Source organism: Mirounga angustirostris, unplaced genomic scaffold, assembly GCF_029215605.1.
Source record: "Mirounga angustirostris isolate CCGP_5_RB_7025 unplaced genomic scaffold, mMirAng1.0.hap1 SCAF_6, whole genome shotgun sequence".
Taxonomy (NCBI): domain Eukaryota; kingdom Metazoa; phylum Chordata; class Mammalia; order Carnivora; family Phocidae; genus Mirounga; species Mirounga angustirostris.
The window spans coordinates 71,334,039-71,358,223 of NW_026991714.1; the positions used below are offsets into that span (position 1 = coordinate 71,334,039).

Below are 24,185 nucleotides of genomic sequence, written 5' to 3' on the forward strand. Positions count from 1 at the left end.
CATAACTGACTGTGTCAGGACCATTGGAATGATATTGTTCCCTGTTACGTAGGAAAGAGCAGAATTTAAGCACACTGTTGTATCTCAGTGAGCATTTCTGTAATTACCTAAGTGGATTCACTTTCCTTCAGCACTGAGTCATGGATCATCTATTTCAAAATATTTTAGCTATCATCTTTTTTTTTTTTTTTTAGGATTTTATTTATTTTTTAGAGAGCGAGCGAGAGAGAAACAGCATGAGAGGGGAGAGGGTCAGAGGGAGAAGCAGGCTCCCCACTGAGCTGGGAGCCTGATGTGGGACTCGATCCCAGGACCCTGGGATCATGACCTGAGCCGAAGGCAGACGCTTAACCATCTGAGCCACCCAGGCGCCCTAGCTATCATCTTACATTTACTTACAATATCGGTCTTTAACACAGGGCGATATGAACTCCTAGTTTAGCCAAAGACTACATTTTGATCGTTAACATTTTAATGTTTTTTTCAGTTAAGTATAGGGTTTGCTGGTCATTATTTCCTATTTTCCATGGTCTTTTAGTCTGTCATTAACCCAATGTAAACCATTTAATGCCATGGATGTTAAGTTTCTTCATCTATAATACGAATGTTTGGCTGCATCACTGTAAAACCTAAAATGTTCAATAATTTTAATGAGAAGACACCTGGCTTTTTGTTGTAAAGACGTCCACAACTAGTTTTATGACCTTTGATAAGTCATGTAACCTTCAATTCCCACATATGTAAAAGGGAGGATGAACCCGATGATCTTTGAGGTCTTTTTCAAGTCTGTGTATCTATCCACCCAGGCTCCCCATAGAAAATAGACCTTGAGAGAAAGTTACAGAATCTTATAAGCAAATAATTTTGAAAGGATGGTGGTGCATGGGAGCCAAATTTCTCACTGCTGGAGTGAGAGCTTTTAGGTAAGCAGAGAGAGAAGACTAGAATGATCTATGCATGAACTCGTGTTTAGCTCAGTGTAGATCTGGTTGGATGCACGGATATATTTGCATACATTAGTGAGTTCACACACAGTTCTTTGTTCAGGCAGTGGGGAGAGCCTGGAAGCCACCAGACTCAGTACCAGAGTGCACACTTGGTACCCAGACCTTGGTTTCTAATGCCATTCTCCAATAAAAGCAAATAAGATGCCTTGGGGAAATGGCTGGTTCTAGGATACAGGCAAGAAATATGTAACATGAGCTTGGAACATCTGATTTTTCCAGAAAGTCAGGAAGTTCTGAAAACAAAGCCCACAATCATGGGGTTGTGCCATAGGGACTCAAGAGCTTCCTGAAAGAGCTGCTGATGGCCAAATATGGAGCAATATGAACAACACAATAGAGTAATATTGGAGTGTGTAACACAAAATATAAAATATCCTTACACCCGTGCTGATATAAAGAAATGACTGAATAAATAATAGGGGGGAAAAGACAGACCTCACCTGTAGAAGAATTACCGGTAATTTATATAACTACTCCAGTCTCCAGAGGGGGAACATAGCTCCCCACTCCTGCAGTGTGGGCTGCTAGTGACTTCCCTCCAGAAAGTACTGTATGAAAAGGGCAGGAAGATCAATTTACAGTGGATAAACTTGAAAAACCCTGAGCCTAATGATCATGATCAACATCATGAAGTCATGTCGATAGTATGTACCTTTGATAAATGATGAACATGGCACATCACTGCTGTGGTCTTCCTCCGCCAAACCAGTCACCCCAATCGAACCATGGAAAAACATTTCTACAATGCCAGTTGAGGAACAATCTACAAAATACTTGACCGAGCTACTTCAAAACTGTCAAGGTCATCAAAAACAGAGTTTGGGAAGCTGTCACATCTGAAAGCCTAGGGAGACATGACAACAACTCTGCGGTATCCTGGATGGCCTGCTGTGGCAATAAAACCGCAGAACGGGCCCTGGGTACCAAAGAGGAAATCTGAATACAGCATGAACTTAAGATTAAAAGAGTATATCGGTGGGCGCCTGGGTGGCTCAGTTGGTTAAGCGACTGCCTTGGGCTCAGGTCATGATCCTGGAGTCCCGGGATCGAGTCCCGCATCAGGCTCCCTGCTCAGCAGGGAGTCTGCTTCTCCCTCTCCCACTCCCCCTTTGTGTTCCCTCTCTCGCTGTCTTTCTCTGTCAAATAAATAAATAAAATCTTTAAAAAAAAAGAGTATATCGGTATTGATTCATGAGTTACGATAAATGAACCAGAAGGTAAGATTTTAATAATAGAGAAAATGGGTGTGGAATATGTGGAAACTCTGTAATCTGCCCGCAACTTTTCAGAAAATCTAAAAATATTCCAGGGCACCTGGGTGGCTCAGTTAAGCATCTGCCTTCAGCTCAGGTCATAATCTCAGGGTCCTGGGATCGAATCCTGCGTCGGGCTCCCTGCTCTGCTCTTGCTCATGTGCTCGCTCTCTCACGCTTGCTCTCTTTCTGTTAAATAAAATCTTTAAAAAATTTTCCAAAATGAAAATTTTATTAAAAGACTTTTGTATTATAAATGTAACTACTAAATCAGGATTTGTAATGTATTCAACAGTTTGCAAGATACCAAAATTTCTTCTGGATGTTTATTTTTAATTTTTTTCACAGAGACATTATTTTTGGGTATTTAAACTTCTCCCAGACTTCAAAGACAAGACATGAGTACTGTTTCAGGTACTGGCTTCAAGATATGAATGGGGGTGGCTGAAAATTACAGTTCAGTGTTTAAGAGGCTTTGTAGGTATCTTGCTAATATGTTCCTCTCAGGAAGATAAGAAAAATGAGGCAACTTCCCAGTGTGCCAAAATTGTCCCTCTAGGATTACAGAGACATTGGGAATCTGGCTTAATAAGAGATGTGTATGGGGGCGCCTGGGTGGCTCAGATGGTTAAGCATCTGCCTTTGGCTTGGGCCATGATCTCAGGGTCCTGGGATCGAGCCCCACGTCTGACTCCTGGCTCAGCGGGGAGCCTGCTTCTCCCTTTGCCTCTCCCCCTGCTCATGCTCTCTTTATCTCTCTGTCTCGAATGAATAAATAAAAAATCTAAAAAAAAAAAAAAGATGTGTATGGATTTTGAACACTTTCTGTAAGGATGTCTCATTTCTATTTTTAACATCACTCATGACTGTGTTATCATTCCATTTGGCTTTTATTAACCGTGTTCTCGATGCTTCCGAGGAGTGACATTGTTGAAAATTATCAACTGCAAAGATTAATGCTAAACTGTACGTAGATAATTGAGAATTAAGGAAGAATATTGTATTCTGGGGATGAGTTATTTTTTGAGATGAAAAGTAGTGACTTTGCTGGCTTGTATAAAGTAGTAGAGCACAGCTGGTTTGCTGGAATATTCCCTGTATCCTACTTTCTCTTTTCAGGTGACAGCTCTTCAGCTCACCTCCCTCTCCCAGACAGCCTGCTGACTGTCTTAGTCTCACCCCGCCCCTCACTTTCCCTACTCTCCCTCTGGGAAGCTGAAATGTCCCCTTTGACTCTGAAAAAGATTGATTCACTGTAGGGTGTTCATTTCTCCTTTAAACCATTCTTCACTATATTGTTTAGATGTGCATATGCAATTATATTAACACAACTATAAGGAAGGTATGTGATCCTTATTGTTAGTTGCCTTCTTTAATAATCCAGTTAAGACCTCTCCCAGAATTATTCAGAGAGGGGACTGGTTACCTCTGATGATTTGATTCCCCTACCTGCCCTCTATCTACTAAAAACAACAACAAAGCAGGATAACTTGCAAATTTCCAATGGCTCAGTTCCAAATGATGAGGAGACATTAAAGTTCAATCCATTCCTACAAATTACGTGGCACTGCTCTGCCTAATAGATTGGTGAAGTTTAGGGAACTGGTCAATATTACTGCAAAAATCAAGTGTACCAGAATTTATGGTAGAGAAAACTTCCATTTCTTTAATTTTATAGTAAAAGTATGGTTTCTGGCTGTGGACTTTTGATAACAAATATTAGGTTCCCCATTAATATCTATTCGGTTTCTAATGAAGAGTCTTTGCAGGGTGCTTGGGTGGCTCAGTCTGTTAAGCGTCTGCCTTCAGATCAGGTCATGATCTCAGTGTCCTGGGATGGAGCCCCATGTTGGGCTCCCTGTTCGGCGGGAGCCTACTTCTCCCTCTGTCTCTGCCTCTCCCCGCTCCCCTTGCTTGTGCTGTCTTTCTCTCTCTTTCTGTCAAATAAGATTTTTTAAAAAGTCTTTGTGATTGTACATATAGAATAACATTCAGGATTTAAATTCTTATTGTTGACCTGACAGAATTTCAAAACTTGAATTTTGTTTGAAAATCCTGTGAGACCTCTCCTTCCAGGTGGATAGAAGGTCATCTTATCTGGGATCTCAGTGGAGCCTAGAACAAGTGAAGCCATCAGTTAGCCTGCACATAGGAATGTCCAAGGAAAAGTCACAGCGGGGGGCGCCCATGGGAAGGGGTCAAGGGAAGAGTAATAGTGATGAAAATTAAGTCCAGAAATGAAGATCAACTGTTAGAAAAGGATCAGTTTCCAGGAGTTATTAGACCTCTGAGTAGAATCCAGTGGAGAAATGTGGCTGAAAAGGGATGTTATACATAAGGCGGGGGAGTGACAATTTATAGGAATTATGCATTGCTAGAGAGACTGGTATTTGAGCTGTTGTGTGTATCAGGAGCATCAGGATAAAATCCTCCTGCTCAAATTACAGAAGACAGGAAGAAACCAGTGTCCACAGAAGCTCTCTGTTGCACAGAGCACTCTGCTTAAGGAAGCAGATGTGGGTCTCGGACATACAAGCAGGCTGTGCATTCAGGAATAAAATACTGGAGCCAACACATTGTAAATGATAGCCAGAAGTGATGTGAGAAAGAAGACCTATTTAGTTGCGGTTAGAAAAGGAATATGATGCAAGCATAGGCCCTAGTTAAACAGCCAAGACTTCACATCTGAAAACACTTTTTTTTTTTTAAGATTTTATTTATTTATTTGAGAGAGAGAGAGAGAGAGCACATGAGAGGGGGGAAGGTCAGAGGGAGAAGCAGACTCCCTGCCGAGCAGGGAGCCTGATGCAGGACTCGATCCAGGGACTCCAGGATCATGACCTGAGCCGAAGGCAGTCGCTTAAGCAACTGAACCACCCAGGCACCCTGAAAACTCTTTTTATTAAGGAAAACATCAAGTTGTAGTCTATGAAGTTCTAGATTCCCACAATTGGTTCCTCAGTAAATGTGACAAAGTTATAAAGGCAGATGTGAAATTATTCTGTTTTATAAAACACAGCAAACCTTAAAGAATCAAATACAAAACATTTGTTGCTTTTGTTTGGGTTTCTTTTTTTCCCTGTTTGGAAATTTGATGAATAGATTGCCAATGCTTTTTATAGATACTGTGCCATAATCAGAATGCTTTCAAACAAGAGAGGTCAGTAGAAGACTCTATGATTTGTGTCAGCTGCATATATTTATAAAGAGTCCTTCAGCTATCATGGAATGATGTAGGTTAAAATCAAACTAGCCAGCTATGTCTTATATCACAGTTGACAGCTAAGGGATATGTTGTTACTGTATTCCTATATGTCAAGAATTCCCAGACTTGTTTAACAGTGGAATTTTCCCATTCAAAGCATTTGTGTAGCTGCAATGTATAAAATAGATAAAAGCTGAATGCTTTGATTAAAGCTGGTGAGGGTGAAAGGTAGAATTTTGACCACTTTGCCTCCCCATCGGACTCTGCAGTGGTACCAAGTAACTCTGGGGGATTCTGGGGTTCTCTGGAATGTAACTACACAGCTCCAGCTCCCAAGATACTGCATTTGGGTATTACAGTTATTTTGTTGCATATCATTTGGAAGCCTTTGGGAAATCATTGAATTTCTCCACACCCCACTAATTTTAGAGAGAAATAATGGCACATGGTAAAAATGCAAAACTAAATAAATAGGAAAAATTATATAAAAAATGAGGCTGCTACCCATATTATTTTCCTGTTGTATTTCCCAGATATATTGTTTCTTACAAATCTTTCCAAAAATATTCCATGCACATGCCTGTGCACATATGTGCATATACACACCCATGCCCCTTTTTAATATGAATGAGAAAGTAAAAAGCATACTGACTTGCACTTTGCTTTATGTACCTAAGAATAAATATTAGAGTTCTCTCTGTATTTGGTATATACTTATATTTATTAAACATTGAATAAAATTTCAATATTTGAATGTTAATATTTTACCAGTCATTAACAGACTGTCCATTTTTAGACTAAAGTATTTATTATAGTGATTGAATGACCATCTTTACAGATATATTTGCAAATGTGTGCAAACAGTTATGTAGGGTGGAGTCCTAGAGGTGTATGCTGGAGAGTTATTGCAGAAATGCCCGCCAACGAGCTGTGGAGACCCAAATCCATGGTGACATGAGCGGGATGGTACCTCTATCTCCACCAGCACATGCCGGGTCATCAAATCTATTTTATCTCTGTCAGAGATCTGAAAACACTGCATCATTTTTTATTTTAAGTTGCATTCTCTAATAGCTAGTGTACTGAGAGTGTTTTCCTATATTTCAAAGCCATTTCATTAATTTTTTCCTATAAACTGCCTGTTCATGTCAGTATCCCAATTTCTAATGAATTTGTAAGAACCTTTCTAATATTAAGGAAACTACCCCTTTTTATATGGTTTAGAAAAAAAAAGTCCCATGTTTTCTTGTTTTTTAAATTGTATTTATGAGTTTGCATTTAACATTTTCTTTTATAGTTTCTGGTTTTGATGTAAAAACTAATTGTGAGTTCTTGTTAATGTCAGACGTTTTTTATATGTTATCTAGTGGCACAGATAAAATGAACCATTGAATTTTCCTTTGTGTCTAGGAAAACAGTACATACCTTCAGTAGTAGTGTTTTTTCCCTTTCAGCAATGAGAGATATATAGTCTTTTATTTTTCGTTCCTAATTCATGGCTGTTGCAAGTTTCATGGTTGAGTTTAATAGTCAAATTTGTGTTTGCTGTCATTTTTAGTATATTTTATCCTCCATTTTACAATACACTTCTCACTATGGATCAGAGTTTATCAGGTAACTTGAAAATAATGCTATTTTGGGGCACCTGGGTGGCTCAGACGGTTAGGTGTCTGCCTTCGACTTAGGTCATGATCTCAGGGTCCTGGGATCAAGCCCCAGATAGGGCTCCTGGCTCAGCGGGGAGCCTGCTTCTCCCTCTCCCTCTGCTTCTCCCCCTGCTCATGCTCTCTCTCTCTGTATCTCTGTGTCTCAAATGAATAAATAAAATCTTTAAAAAAATGATTTTAATAAAAAGAAAATGCTATTTTATGTGTTTGTGTAGATTTAGATCTGTATGTAGGAGACAGAGTGTGTGTGTGTGTGTCAGTCAGTGGGGGGAGGAAGGGGGGCAGAGAATCTGTCCCAAACAGCCATGAAGTTATTAACTGAGACAGAAATTTTAGGAATTTTGTCTTTCTTGTACTTAGAAGAATGTGTGTCCTAGTTATCTATTTCTACATAATAAACTGCCACAAGCTAACAGTATGTGATCGTTTATGATTTGGGGAGTCGGTGGGTGGAAGTAGGCTGTTGTCTGTGTGGTCCCTTGTGTACATGGTGCTGAAGCTGTCACCCTCAAAGCTTCATGGACCCCTGTCACTTGGATTGAGATGGTTGGACTGACGGGAACGAACCTGTCTCTCCATGTGACCTCTTCAGGTGACTAACTTGACCTTCTCCCCAGCCTGATAATCTCAGAAAAGTTGGATTTCTTACATGGTGGCTTAGAATTCCAAAAAAACCTAAAAGAGAAAACCTAGACCTCGGTTCTCAATGAAAGGACCATCAAAGGATTGGGGACCATCTTTAATCTCAGATGCAATGTAATTGGGTATTACTTTTTTTTTTAAAGATTTTATTTATTTATTTGAGAGAGAGACAGCCAAAGAGGGAACCCAAGCAGGGGGAGTGGGAGAGGGAGAAGCAGGGAGCCTGATGTGGGGCTCGATCCCAGGACCCTGGGATCATGACCTGAGCCGAAGGCAGACGCTTAACGACTGAGCCACCCAGGCACCCCTAAGTGGGTATTACTTTGGATGTTACTTAAGACCCCCCCCCACACACATACACCCTGTGCTACACTGCACTGAATATAGCTCTCTGTGTGCTCTAAAGGCATTTCATACCCCTTACTCCATCTCCTCACAACAGTACTGGGTGGCTATTATAATCCCCCCACCTTTTTTCTTTTTCTTTTTTCTTTTTTTTTTTTTTTTTTACATATTTGGAAATAGAATAATTTGTCTTAGGTTAGATTGCTTAATCTAGTGATGTAAGAACTTCTCATCCTGGAAATTGCTGGGATGGTGTGATTATTTGAGGAGGGGAATGGGCAGGGAATGTACCTAAATGCTTACAGATTCATAGAATCGTAGAAATGTTGAGTATGGTAGAAATTGATGGATTATTTCAACCTCATTTTTTCATGATAAAGAAATGGGTTTCCAGGAAAATTATACCTGCAGTGCTGCAAAGATTAGCGGCTGCAGTCGGACAGACAAGACTCGCAGTCCTGGCTCTGTTCTTTCTCGCTGTGAGCCTCTGAACACAGGCAGCTTCTGTTTCTCTGCCTACTGCAGCATAAAAACCTGCCCTAAAGCTTAGAGGCTTCAAACAACAAAGGTTTATTATGTCTATGGACTGTGTGGGTTACCTGGGAGGTTTCTCTGCCAATCTCACTTAAATTTGCTCAGAAACTGCTTGTTTGCCTGAGCCTGAGCTCAGCTGGGACAGCTGAATTGTCTGGAATCTTCCTGCAAGTGGTCTTCTGTTGCAAGCTTCCTCACTGCATGGCACCCTCAGGGTCCCCAGAGCACAAAGATAGAAGCTGCATTCTTGTTGAAATGAGGCCCTGGGACTCCCCATGATGTTACTTCTCCCACCATCTACTAATGAAACCGCAGGTTAAGGTGGGCAACATAGGCTCCACTTCTTGATGGCAGGAGCTGCAAATATGTTGTAGCCATACTGCATCTACAGCAGCCTCTGAATAAACCCCAAAGTGTCATAACAAAAATATAATAGATATAAAATGTCTAACGCGGTACTTAGATTTTAAGTACGTTTTCAACAAATAACTTTTGCTGTTTGGGGCAAGATAATTTTTTGTTTGTTTGTTTGTTTTTTTGAGGACTTCTTGACCAATTATTGACAAATTCCATCTGTAATCAGGTTCTGTGACACACAGTAGTATTCAGACAGTGGCTCTGGTTGATTTTCTGTCTAGCAGATACCCCCCACCTCACATAAATACATATTCGTTGATTTCCCCTCACTTTTAGAATGTGATCTTCAAGAGATGAGCAACTTTGTATGCTTGCTTTCCTTCTGGAACCGGGGCGGGGGTGGGGGGACAAGGTAACAAGTGTTTGATACGTGTTGGGTGAATGGGTGCAGGAATGAATGATTCCCACCTGTTGCAAAACCCATACCATGTTAACCAAGAGTGGCAGGAGCAACTGAGCATGGCTGACATGGGTTTTCTTGTAAGGCTGAATTAAAACTTGTTTAAACTCAGTAGCTTTCTGAATATTTGGTTTTCTTTTGTTGACATTTATATTTCAGAGAGCCCTCCCCACACCCAAGGGAAAAAAAAAAGGCACCTACTGAGCAACTCATCTTTCCTTTATGAGTATTTTAAGCATTCCTGAAATAAGTCAAATGCATCATAACCTCCAATAGCTTTCTTTTTTTAAGCATAGTGGGGGTTTTTTTGTTGTTTTTTGTGGGGTTTTTTTTAGCTCTTGGCTCACTGTCAGAGAACTTGTATTATGTTCAAGAAACCCCACCAATCCTAATAGGCCTTCTAAGGTTCCTCTGAAAAACTGTAATGACTGTTTTCTCTTTACATACTTGTTTAAGGAGTCGGATTTGGAGTCATTGTTTAAGAGCATCTATGAATAATGATACCTCATTCATTATAAAGGGCTTTTTGTGTGTGGTGCAGTTAGTATAGAAGCAGGGAGGATTACTGTGTTTGAAATTCAAAGTTAAAACCTAAGAGGCTTCACAATCACCTAATATTATTATTTTAAAAAGTCATTCTCAGTGGAAAATACTAAAGTCCCTCTCTTTAGATGGGTCAAAATGTCTTAACACAGGATATGAGATTTCAAGACAAATATTGTATGAATACCCATTTAATCTCACTTTTATTAATTTAGCTGATACAAGTGAAGATAATTGATCTCAGTAAGCATTAAAACTTTTAATGTTAATTAGGCCTTTTAATTAACAAATATTAAACCTTTTTAAAGGAAAGAACATAATGTAAATATATGCTTTTTTTCATGTATTTTTTTCCCTAAAGAGTCTGCAGGTTCTTTGAAAGTAAAAAAGGTCTTTAAAGACTGCTTCTCTACTATACTTATTATCCTAAAAACAGTCTTTTTCCCATTTATAAATGTAATTATCTCACGTGATTTGAAAATAGAACAATGAGGAAAATCGAGCCAATAGAATCCTGTGCATTCTTCAGGCAGAACTGATGAGGCTCAGAGAATTTCCATCACACATGCAAGTTGCACAGCTGGTGTGTGGCTGAACAAAGACTAGAATCTGGGTGGTCTGCCTTCTCCATGGGCTCTCCTTCCAACACTCATAATCTGAGACTTCATAAAATCTCCACAATAACCCTATAAAGTAGGGGCTATTAGCCTCATTTCTCAGATGGCAAGACTGAGGTTAAAAGGGGACGAATAGCTTGCCCTAAGGTCCTAGAGCTGACCAGTGGCAGAGTGGGCAATTGAACCCAAGTTTGTCTGCATCTGTGATAAATGAGCTTTCCATCATGCTCCTTAACCTTCCTTGGTATGTTACATGGACACTCACTTCCATTAGTGTTTTCAGAAGCTTACCAATACCATTATTGCATGAAGATTAAGGGCTTGAGCAGGTATGGAGTTGTGTATGTACTGTCTATATATCACCCTTCCCCTTCCAATTAGCCATCTCCCTCTCTCTTTCCTGCTTTTGTGGTTTTGTTTTTAAAAATTCTTAACCTCTGTACCAACTGGTACCAAATGGAAGATATTGATGTGCTATGGTGTCATTTGCTCCTTCCCAAGTTCAGGGTGCTCACATTTTTATTCTGAATGAAATTATCTCATTGAGTTTTCAAACCCCAAAAAGTAGAAAGCCTAGGACAGTGTGAGAATTCACCACTGGGATCAAGGACTTTAAAATGATTTGTGACTGTTCTTCAAACAGGGCAGAGGGGGTTAGGAATTGTTCCCTGTAAGGATGATGCTGATTTTCATCTTTTCTAAAATCTTGCCAGAATTGAAGCTATATTCATTCTTCACAAGCCAAAAATACCTTTGTCATATATATATGGGTGCTAAGATTTTTTTTTTTAAATCATCTTTCTGAGAGCTTATTTGGCCAAGAATTAGAAATAGACTACATTTGTGAATAAGTGGCTATTGGTTCCAGTTACTCAGTTCGGATTCATTAAAGACAGAATGAAATAGAGTGCCCCATAGTTCCGTTCTGGGGGCCATGGATTGAATTAGCATAGAGATCAAAATAACTGTTTTCCTTTCAGCTAGAGAATCTAGTTCTTAGATTCTTCTCCATCCACACTCCTTGTTCTATTAAGTGGTTAAATATATATCATTTTAATTATACTGGGATTAATAATTCCAGTGTCAACACATTAATTCTCTGACATTGAATTAGAAATAAGATGAAATTTGTTAAGAGCTTTTAGTCTAAGAATGCATCTGAAGGATGGTTAGGGCTCAAGGTCATGGACCTTAAGGGGAATGACTAGGGCACCTCATGTCCCAAAAACTCATGTTTAATTTAAATCATTACATAGTTATCAAATATGGACCTTTAAATAGTTTAATTGAAAATACTTATATTAAAAAATAAGGTCATTTGGGTTTAGGAAAATGCGATGTTAGAAAAAAAAAATGCTTATAAGCTGTGAAATATAGCCTAAACCTTTCTTGAGTCACTATATTTTACATACGATATTATTTGCCTACCCATTCACTTTCTGTAAATGTACAGAATTTTTCTTCTATCTTGTAATTCTTTGACTCACTGAGCTTTATCATAAGAGCATGTGTTACAAATTTCCTACATTAAAGGTGATTTTCACTTAGGATTTCAGGTAGTTGTTAAGTCTATGAACACGTATCCTTTACAGATGTCTGTGATCCACAGTGGGTATACCACGTGACCACTCTGAAGAAGAGATTCCCAAATCTGATCTGTTTCAAATCTTAATTCCATTTACTTTTTAACAAAATATCACAAAACTGTTTGTACCCCTGGAGGTTGGAATAATCAAATAGGGAAAACCAGCTCCCAGAGCATCTTCCGGCAGGAGAGTGCTGCTCCTCATCGTGGGGGACCATTCATCTCTTTAGAAAACCACAAAGGGGGCGCCTGGGTGGCTCAGTTGATTAAGCGACTGCCTTCAGCTCGGGTCATGATCCTGGAGTCCCTGGATCGAGTCCCGCATCGGGCTCCCTGCTCAGCGGGGAGTCTGCTTCTCCCTCTGACCCTCCCCCCTCTCATGTGCTCTCTCTCTCAGTCTCTCTCTCTCAAATAAATAAATAAAATCTTAAAAAAAAAAAAAAGAAAACCACAAAGATCTTTTTTTTTTGGCAAGTTATGACAGAGGTTTAGACGTGTAGCAGCTGAGTGGGAGTCCTGGGACATCTTGCTCTTTGGTGCAGTAAACCTTACACGTACTGACATCCTGCTGATGTGATGTCGTTCTGGTAACGGTGGAGCTTTCCCTGCCGATACCTACTTGACTGTTTGATCTTTTTGATGCATGCTTGGTAAGTTCCTGGGTGATGAGGAGGAAACCGAGACCAGTCTATTCATTTGGATTTGAAAGATTAGAGGTCTTGGCCGTCTTTGCCCCCATGGGAGCTCTCTTTATGTTAAAAGAAAGAACACTTTTTGGAGTCGCATGAGATACACATGGGAAGATTATTAGTTGGTTCTTTTGTGGCTCTTTGTTTAAGTTGCTCACGATGCTTTCTATTTGAAATCAACCTCTTGCTTCTGTCTCTGAAGCTGCTAGTATGAGTTGGCTTTGAGAGTGTGCTGTGGTTCTTAGTTGAAGCTTGTGTAGAATTCTTCTAGGACTTAGCAGTATCTTCTTTCCCTGAATGATCTTGTGGGAGCATCTGCTCTTTGTATTACATATATGCTAATTGAAATGAATAATTATTTTGCTGTAGACACTCCCTCTGCCATAGCTCTGACGATGTTTGGCACTCTGTATCCAGTGAGTGTGTCCAGTGGCCAAGTGTCCCACCAGACACCACCCCAAGTTACTGGTCAGTTGGACAAAGTTATCAGAGAGGGATCTACCGTGGATGGAGTTTTAGAAGTTCAAAATGAGCATTTTGGGGCCCTAAGTTTTGGCTCATTGGCTGGATCAGAGCATAAAAGAATTTGATGAGATGCAAACAAACACAAGGTTCTTGCTCAGGTGACCAACAGGCTATACACTCTAATGTCTACTTCGTTCAAATTCTCAGGGATGGTTGGATTATACCTGTTGCAGCCAATGTCCTACACTTTTCAGATCGTCACCTAATTCCAGTGCCTCCTTTAAAGGATGCTAATGATTCAAACCTTATCACGTTTACTCCATCTAGACCTAGTAGTCCACTTCCAGAATGTTCATTTAATACCCCTGGGAAAAACATGAGCCCTGTTATTCTGCTAAACACCCAAGACTTTATGGTTTGGGTCTTAATCATGGACAGACATCTTATAGTAGCAAGCATAATTAAGAACTTGGAGTAGCAGGATTCAGGACTGGTTTTAAAATTGGCCAAGTAGATCTTGGCAATAGAATTGGACAGCCAAGACCATGATGTCCTATAATTTAATTATTTTTATGAGAAATATAGACTCCTTGACTTGCAATTTATTTAGTAATCCAACTGTGCATTGACTGTTCAATCATTTACTCAAAATGTTAGAGAGTAGTAGGTTTGTTCACATTACACGAAACCGATAAAACTATATTTCTGTGAAATGTATTTGGGGCTCTGAGAACTTTCTAAATGTTATAGGGTTTAAATAGGCTTCCCTTAGAGTGTTTCTTTAAATTTGAATTTTGCTGTTTTTGGTTTTGTAGTTGACTGCAGTGCAAAAGATGTTTTCTAGATAAGAGAACCACTTGATGGAGCACATCTATTACATTATAAAAAATATAATTTCTTCAGTGAAATTTATAAACATGCTTCTTGAATAATAGTTTAGGAAAGGGAAAAAATGTTCATTCTAAAAGCAAAAGTCTCTTTTATATCTTTTCCAAACTTAATTGCTACATTTTTCTTTGAGGTCCTCTGGATTTATGTCCTGCAAAAGAAAAGCAAAAAAAAAATTATCTGAAATTTTAGAACATATTCTATTATCTAGCATAATTTAAAACTTTTAATCAGTTTTTTGTATTTTTTCTCATTAAAATATTTCAATACATGTATAAATAATCTGTGGTTCTCAAAGTGTTTTATTTTGGTTAAATGAATACCAAATCCTTTGGTAATGTGCAATGAAGGAATTCCAGTTTTCTGTCTTCTATTTAATCAAATACTGACATAATTTTTAAAAATAATAAAAAACATGAATATTGATATAATGATGGAATTATCTTTTTTGTCACCTTTTCATTGGTTGACTTCTCAATCTTTATATTAACAAAATATCAAATATATATGGAATTCCATGCATAACACAGGATTTGATATCTTTTTAAGTTACATAAAAAGTTTGACTTTATATTGTATAATTTTACCAAAACATAATAGACCTTAGATTGTAGAATACAGTATTGTTAGCTCTGTAACAGACAATTTCTAACTTATTTGGTTTTGCTTTGTCAAAATCATAAATTGTTAACTGTGATGAAGTGTGAGAATCATGTGAATTATTTTATTTTTTTATTTTGATTATTTTCTAAATGCAAATGTTAAAAACTTGCCAATATGGCCAGTATTATTACAAAAAGTGTCACAAGAAGTGGTCACAAATTAAAAAATAAGTTGGAATATTTCCTTAGGTAGCTTTGTTCAACTAGATAAAACTAGAGAAAACAAGAAAGGACTAAGAGGAGAAAGGAAAGCAGAGGGGGAAGAGTTATTTATTTACTTCTTACCAAAAAAAAATAGATAATTCAAGTCAAATTCATTGGTTATTAATGATTTGTTTCTTCATCAGAATATGGGTGTTTAAGATTTCGACTATAATCAACCATAAGTTGAGTGTTCTCATTTGAGATAGTTACAACTTGAGTATTTCATAGCCTTCCTTTGAGGTTAAATTTTATTTTATTTTTAAAGATTTATTTTTGAGAGAGAGAGTGCACATGTGCATGAGTGGGGAGAGGGGCAGAGGAAGAGGGGAAGAGAATCTCAAGCTGACTCCCTCCTGAGCACGGAGCGTGACATGGACCCAATCCCATAACCCCGAGATCATGACCTGAGCTGAAACCAAGAGTCACACTCCACCCAGGCGCCCGTGAGGTTAAATTTTAAAATATAAATGTATTAAATTTTTACAAAAGTAAACTATAAACAATTTCTCAAATCCTAGTATGGTTTGATAGTAGTATGAAATGTTATGAGTCCGAGTTTAAACTTTTGGAACATAGTTTTCTTCAAAATCAGAAGAGTTTCAGATCTTCTCAAAATCTTGCCAGCACGCCCAAAGGACATAGTTGGTGAGTAGAACAATAAAGTCCAAGACTGACCTCGATTTCCTCCCACAGGCTTTTACTTGCAAGAGATGTAAACAAGTCAGTGGATTATCATTTGACACTTTATTACCTATTAAGGAACCCTTTTATCTATACAATGCACTGGGAATCTGAAACATTCTGTATTCTTAATGCTTTTTTATATAATAACGGATCCTTGTATTCTGTTACATATGCTGTTATCTCATATGGTTAAAACATAATTGTGTATACTCTAGGATGTGCTTTTATGTGCTATTTCAAACATGTTCACTCCACAGTTACCTATGGACATAACTGGTTTCTCCATTATTAGAGGGAATGACGTGGGCTCTAGTTCTCTTCAGCCCAATCAGGTATCTTTTCAAGGATAATACATAGTTCAAGGCAGCAGGAGATGGGGATGAAAGCACACTGATGTAAATGTGTGTGAGCATCACAGAGATTTAAGCAGCTGCTTCAGAGCCTAAGGACAACCTATGAAAATCTGGGGAGCTCCCGTTCTTCTGCAGAGCAGACTCTAGCTCGCTGTACCATGGGAACTTATTCCCTAGTCAGGACCCTCCACAGTGACAGGACAAAGCTCCCACAGAGGGATTCATGGCCACAGACTGACTTTCCTACAAGTCTCCAGAAACTTAGCATCTTAAACGACACCGATTTGTTACCTTAGAGTTCTATAGGAGATAATCCGATGCAAGTCTCATGGGGCTAATAACTGGGCTCTGTACTTTTTGGAGACTCTAGCTGGGAATCTGTTCCCTTCCTCTGTCTTCAAAGCCAGCAGTGGTGGGTAGAGTCCTTCTCAAGCTGCGTTACTTGGGCCCCTTCTCTGTTTTCCTCTTCCACTTGTCAGGACCCCCATAATTGTTTTGGGCCCATCAGGACAATCCAGGATAATCTCTCTGTGTTAAGGTCTGCTGATTCTCTTTTTTCCTGTAATGTACTTCCAGGTTCCTGTGGAGACTATTATTCTGCTCACCTTTATTATTAATCATCTGGCTTGCAGTATCAGAGTGCTCTTTAAACTGTGGCCTAAAACCAATTTGTTCAGATACTTCTTAATTTATTTCCCTATGTATTTTAGTGTTATTTTTATCTGTTACTGGCCACTGAATATTTGGACAACTGCAACATCATCACTCACTCTATAATTCTTTCTTCCTACTACATCCATACCATGCCCGTCATTTCATGAGAAGTTGATAAATTGAGGGTAATAGACAATACCACACTATTTTGAATACTATAGCTTTGTAGTATATCTTGAAATCTGGGATTGTGATGCCTCCAGCTTTTTCTTTCTCAAGATTGTTTTTGCTTTTTGGGGTCTTTTGTAATTCCCTACCAATTTTAATATTCTAGTTCTGTGCAAATGCTGTTGGTATTAATAGGGATTGCACTGGATGTGTAGATTGCTTTGGGTGTTGTATTATTTTCCCCTTTCTTCTGTAGTAAACTCATTAGTGATGTTACACACATGGGGACTAGCCTTTCAGAAAGCCAAGCTACACACCCTGTTTTCAAACAGTTAAGAACTGTGCATGTGGGGATAAGTATAGTATTTTAGGGTATAGATTTTGGAGCTATACTATGTAGGTTTGACCAATTGTTCTAATACTTATTTAGCTGTACAGCCTTGAGCAAATTACTTAATTTATCCCTGTGTTAATGTGCTCATCATATGTGAAGCAGTGCTGGTCAGTAAGTAAGTAGGTGGTTAGGCCTCATTTGGCCAAGTTCATGGATTGCAGTTCTTCTACTGATGCTTCATCCGTTCACTCAGTGCTGTCTATCGCTGTGGGATTGATGAATGCCTAAGTGTTTTGTTCTGGAAACAAAGGGTTACAGATCTTCTTTCGTTCCCTTCCTAAAATATTTCTAATTTTGTGTTGACTTTTAGGCTGTCCTGGTTTAGTTTTTAATTATCATGATCATTAATATTACTAGTTTTCCCTAATTAAAACCTTATACTTTATTATTATTTTTTAAAAAGATTTATTTTAGAGAATGCAAGCAGGGGAGGGGCAGAGGGAAGCAGACTCCCCACCGAGGAGGGAGCCCCATGTGATGCCGGACTCGATATCACCACCCTGATATCAGGACCTCAGCTGAAATCAAGTCAAATGCTTAACTGACTGTGCCACCCAAGTACCCCTAAAATGTTATACTTTAATATAAAAAGTATAATTTATAAATATACTTGATAAGCCAGTTATTTTGCCACAATGTTCATATCAGGTAACAAAATCTTAAAACATGGCTAAATAAGGGGCGCCTGGGTGGCTCAGTCATTAAGTGTCTGCCTTTGGCTCAGGTCATGATCCCAGCGTCCTGGGATCGGGCCCCACATTGGGCTCTCTGCTCCGTGGGAAGCCTGCTTCTCCCTCTCCCATTCCCCCTGCTTGTGTTCCCTCTCTCGCTGTGTCTCTCTGTCAAATAAATAAATAAAATCTTTAAAAAAAATGGCTAAATAAAAAAATATGTTAACATTTTTACTAACGATTAGGTTTAGAAGACTTAATTCAAAATTGTTAGCTACATAAAGAGGAGGTAGAAGTTATATACTAGGCCTCGTTGCTATCATTCAGTTCCTTTTCTGAAACCGGTACTCCGGCCTCTGAGCCTTTACCAAAAATGGGAAAAAAATCAGTCCGTGAGAAGTTAAGCATATCCCTTTAACTCTTTTTGCTACATCAAGTAGAGTTTCAAATGTGTAGCTTCCTTTAAAGAGAGATTTATTCCTGTTTCACAGCATGCACAAAACAAAGTCTGAGAATAACATTGAATTGCAATACTGATCTCTTTCTTTCGAATTCCCAGGGCAGTTCATCATTCTCCCTTCTGATAGTTGCTTAAGTATTTGTCTCCTATCCAAGTATATTATGTAAGCAGCTTGAAGACAGGTTTCCTTTTGAAAACCTCTGCCATAGCTAGCATAGTGTCTTAAATAGTAGATGCTCAGAAAGGATGCTAAAATAAAAGCATAGAAGAATAGTGATTAGTCATACTAAACAAGGTTAGCCCAAGGTAAACCAAGTTGTACTGACCCCCAAGGGCTCAGTGTAATGCTTTAATAGAAACGTGAGGAATGCCTTGTTCTATACAGTCTTCTATGGAAAACTGGAAACATAGCAATAATAAGCTATTTTGCCTAGAAAAGTTTATGCAAACCCACATGATCCTGTTTTAAATATAAACATCAAGGAGACGTGTTTTCCTTTCCAGATTACAAATTAGTGAATAACTTATTTTAACATGTTAGAATTTGAAATACAGTCCTCCTCTCTTCTTCTGTAGAGACAACGCAAGGTAGAAAATAACATCCTTATAACCTATAGCGAAGAAAATGACTGTAGAATAATGCTTCCCTCCCTTTGTTGTAACAAAATTGCCTTGAGAATGTGACGTCCCAAGTCTGGGGTATCTGTGACCGTATTTCCAGGCTGTCCTTTGAAATGAAGGAAAACTTACTACAAGGTTAAGAGCCAAGAAGCGCTTTATAGCTGTGACACCATTACCTGTATATGAGCTAAATGTTCTTACTGGTGGTGCTTCGTCATCATTTAAACACTTAAATGCCTTGCTTACTATTGAGAAAATGCGTTCTTTTAAAATTGGCTAAGTACCTAACTTTGTTTTTTAAGATAGGTGAATAATCTTAGGCCAAGAAACAGATATTTAACTTTGTTGCTTATAACTTTCTACTATTGATATCCCATCAAATAAAGCATTAATACTTTATTTTGACCTACTTAGTAAATCTGAAGCCACTAATGTGGATGAATAACCTAAATGAAACATTTAACCCATTTTTAGACAGGTCCTATATTTTTCAGTGTTATTTCAAATTTTATTTGAAGCATTAATTAATAGATACATTGTCTCCCCGAGAACAAGAGTGAAATCCAATTTGGAATCTTGAGCCTGTAGGATAGTTTAGTTGAGAAAAAGTCAACAAAATTAAAATATTAATTACTAAAAGGTTATGCAGGAATATTACATACCTTCTTCTCTGAGTAATCAAAGCTAAAATTGGGAGTCTGGCAAACAGAAGCAGAACATGATTCAGATGAAACCCTCCTGCTCCTTGCTGAAAGGAAGCATTGCTTTAAAAACCAAGGGCAAAGAGATAAGCTTAAACAGAAGCCAGAAATCACCATCTTCCATAAATGGTGGGTCTTGTGATGAGACCTGAGAAACCAAGGGCAAGAATTCTTCTGAGGTCCAATTTTCTCATAGGTGCATGGCTCCACGTCCTGCAGGTCCTGTGGGATAATGTACCTATCATTTATCTAATTAAACACTGGGTTTACCTGTAAGAAGTAGAGGATTAAAGACTGATTTTTCCACATAGTATTTGGTTTTCTGTAGAGTTCTATACATTATCGGATGTAATTTTGAGCAAAGCTTCTAGATGAAGGGCAGCAAAGATGAAAATTTCAAATATGAGGAAATAATTATCATCTATAAACTGTTATCATTTTTAATAACCGCTTAAGGAATATAAGTGGGTGTCAGAGCCATGATCTCAATTTGATAAATATGGCCCTGAAATGTTACATTGCTTCTTAATAGGTATAGCCCTCTACTTAAAGCTTCTTTTTTAAAAACTGCTATCGCCATGTTACTTTTGAACGTTACCTACTTTTCTTAGTTGCATGTCTAGGACTGTAGTTTTAAAAAATCAAAGTGTCTATTCCTATTTTATGATCATTAAATTTCCTTTTCATTAATTTGAGTGTCTTTTTCAAGGGCAAATGTAAATGTCAGGTATGTTAATGAGCTGGGAAGAAAAAAAAAATCACCAAGCTGATTAAGCAAATGGACATCACCAGGGATCTCGGGAGGGCTAAAAGGAGAATTTTTTATTTTGGCTGAGGCAGGGGACCAAGCCCAGGTACTTTCAACTACCGGATGCAGGCAGAATAAAACTGATTTGGAGTCTCAGAAAGCAGACTAGACAGGACCTTCTCTTCTCTGCATTTAAAGAGGTGAAAGAATGAGATGTTAGCTTTTGTGACAACAGTTTCCACTACCGAAGTTGTTAATCTTAGAATGCCTCACTTAGGAATCTCCTTAAACATCACTTCCATACCATCTATATTTTATTCTTCCTTAATGAGATTTGGCACCTTTCAAGCACACTCACTGGAAAAACAGCCACATATTCAACACTTTTTGGCATAGGGAAATTGAAACCATGAGTTCTTAGCACTTTCTGTGGCAAACTCAAAATTTGAATTGACACCAAAGTCAATACCAGAAGAAGTGATTTGCCTGCTTTAAATGACCTCTGCGTGGCCAACACAACCCGTATGGGGTGATGAGTATGGGGACGTGGTCAAACAGGACATGCAGGAGACAATAGAAAATCATTACCTGGTACGTGGAGTCCAGCCTTTGTACCGATTTTGACATGGTTCCTCGTAGTGATTAAGTAGAACTTCACAGAGCGCCCCTTCTAGGATAAATTTATATTTGGGGTCAGATTAGTTCTCACTCCATTTGTTCATTTGTGGTTCTGAAGTAAGCTTATCCAGAGTTGTGCGATGCTGGTGAGGTGCCATGCCCTGGCCACCGGCCTCCCTCCCCACTTCCTCAGTGACAGTGGCATGTGGGCATTTCAAAATTAAGTTGATAATTAAGATGAAAATATTACAGTCCCCTCATCCCTTTTTGTATTTATGGTAGTGACTGCACAAATCTTGTTTTCTTGCATAAATACAAATAAGTACTTGATTTATAAATTTGAGATAAAATCCATACTGACCTGTGGCTGGGCTTCCCTGTCTTGGGTTTGCCTCTTTTTTTTTTTTTTTAATTTTATTTTTTTATTCTTAAGTTAATCCCCATACATTACATCATTAGTTCTAGATGAAGTGCTCCATAATTCATTGTTTGTGCATAACACACAGTGCTCCATGCAGAATGTGCCCTCCTCAATACCCACCACCAGGCTAACGCATCCTCCCACCCCCCTCCCCTCTAGAACCCTCAGTTTGTTTTTCAGAGTCCATTGTCTCTCATGGTTCGTCCACCCCTCCGATTTCCCTTGCTTCATTCTTCCCCTCCCGCTACCTTCTTTTTTTTTTTTTTCTTAACATATATTGCATTATTTGTTTCAGAGGTACAGATCTGAGATTCAACAGTCTTGCACAATTCACAGCGCTTACCAGAGCACATACCCTCCCCAGTGTCTAACACCTAGTCACCCCAGCCCTCCCACCCCACCCCCCACTCCAACAACACTCAGTTTGTTTCCTGTGATTAAGAATTCCTCATATCAGTGAGATCATATGATACATGTCTTTCTCTGACTTATTTCACTCAACATAATACCCTCCAGTTCCATCCACGTCGTTGCAAATGGCAAGATCTCATTCCTTTGGATGGCTGCATAATATTCCATTGTATATATATACCACTTCTTCTTGATCCATTCATCTGTCTATGGACATCTTGGCTCTTTCCACAGTTTGGCTATTGTGGACATTGCTGCTCTAAACATCGGGGTGCACGTACCCTTTTGGATCCCTACTTTTGTATCTTTGGGGTAAATACCCAGTAGTGCAATTGCTGGATCATATGGTAGCTCTATTTTCAACTTTCTGAGGAACCTCCATACAGTTTTCCAGAGTGGTTGCACAGCTTGCATTCCCACCAACAGTGTAGGAGGGTTCCCCTTTCTCCGCATCCCCGCCAACATCTGCCGTTTCCTGACTTGTTAATTTTAGCCATTCTGACTGGTGTGAGGTGGTATCTCATTGAGGTTTTGATTTGGATTTCCCTGATGCTGAGCGATATTGAGCACTTTTTCATGTGTCTGTTGGCCATTTGGATGTCTTCTTTGGAAAAATGTCTGTTCATGTCTTCTGCCCATTTCTTGATTGGATTCTTTGTTCTTTGGGTGTTGAGTTTGATGAGTTCTTTATAGATTTTGGATACTAGCCCTTTATCTGATATGTCATTTGCAAATATCTTCTCCCATTCTGTCGATTGTCTTTTGGTTTTGTTGACTGTTTCTTTTGCTTTGCAAAAGCTTTTTATCTTGATGATGTCCCAATAGTTCATTTTTGCCCTTGCTTCCCTTGCCTTTGGCGATGTTTCTAGGAAGAAGTTGCTGCGGCTGAGGTCGAAGAGGTTGCTGCCTGTGTTCTCCTTTAGGATTTTGATGGACTCCTGTCTCACATTGAGGTCTTTCAACCATTTGGAGTCTATTTTTGTGTGTGGTGTAAGGAAATGGTCCAGTTTCATTCTTCTGCATGTGGCTATCCAATTTTCCCAACACCATTGGTTGAAGAGACTGTCTTTGTTCCATTGGACATTCTTTCCTGCTTTGTCGAAGATTAGTTGAGCATAGAGTTGAGGGTCCATTTCTGGGCTCTCTATTCTGTTCCATTGATCTATGTGTCTGTTTTTGTGCCAGTACCACACTGTCTTGATGATGACAGCTTTGTAATAGAGCTGGAAAGCCGGAATTGTGATGCCGCCGGCTTTGCTTTTCTCTTTCAACATTCCTCTGGCTATTTGGGGTCTTTTCTGGTTCCATACACATTTTAGGATGATTTGTTCCATTTCTTTGAAAAAAGTGGATGGTATTTTGATGGGGATTGCATTGAATGTGTAGATTGCTCTAGGTAGCATTGACATCTTCACAATATTTGTTCTTCCAATCCATGAGCATGGAACGTTTTTCCATTTCTTTGTGTCTTCCTCAATTTCTTTCATGAGTATTTTATAGTTTTCTGAGTACAGATCCTTTGTCTCTTTGGTTAGGTTTATTCCTAGGTATCTTATGGTTTTGGGTGCAATTGTAAATGGGATCTACTCCTTAATTTCTCTTTCTTCTGTCTTGTTGTTGGTGTATAGGAATGCTACTGACTTCTGTGCATTGATTTTATATCCTGCCACTTGACTGAATTCCTGTATGAGTTCTAGCAGTTTTGGGGTGGAGTCTTTTGGGTTTTCACATAAAGTATCATATCATCTGCAAAGAGTGAGAGTTTGACTTCTTCTTTGCCAATTTGGATGCCTTTGATTTCTTTTTGTTGTCTGATTGCTGTGGCTAGGACTTCCAATACTATGTTGAATAGCAGTGGTGATAGTGGACATCCCTGCCACGTTCCTGACCTTAGGGGGAAAGCTCTCAGTTTTTCCCCATTGAGAATAATATTCGCTGTAGGTTTTTCATAGATGGCTTTTATGATATTGAGGTATGTACCCTCTATCCCTATACTCTGAAGAGTTTTGATCAAGAAAGGATGCTGTACTTTGTCAAAAGTTTTTTCTGCATCTATTGAGAGGATCATATGATCTTGTTCTTTCTTTTGTTAATGTATTGTATCACATTGATTGATTTGCGGATGTTGAACCAACCTTGCAGCCGAGGGATAAATCCC

At 38.8% G+C, this 24,185-nt stretch overlaps 1 pseudogene; it reads left to right on the top strand.

Moving 5' to 3' along the window:
• The first annotated feature begins 2,212 nt into the window (after nucleotides 1-2,212).
• LOC123847025 (zinc transporter 6-like) lies at nucleotides 2,213-13,834 on the top strand (annotated as a pseudogene).
• The last annotated feature ends 10,351 nt before the right edge of the window (nucleotides 13,835-24,185 follow it).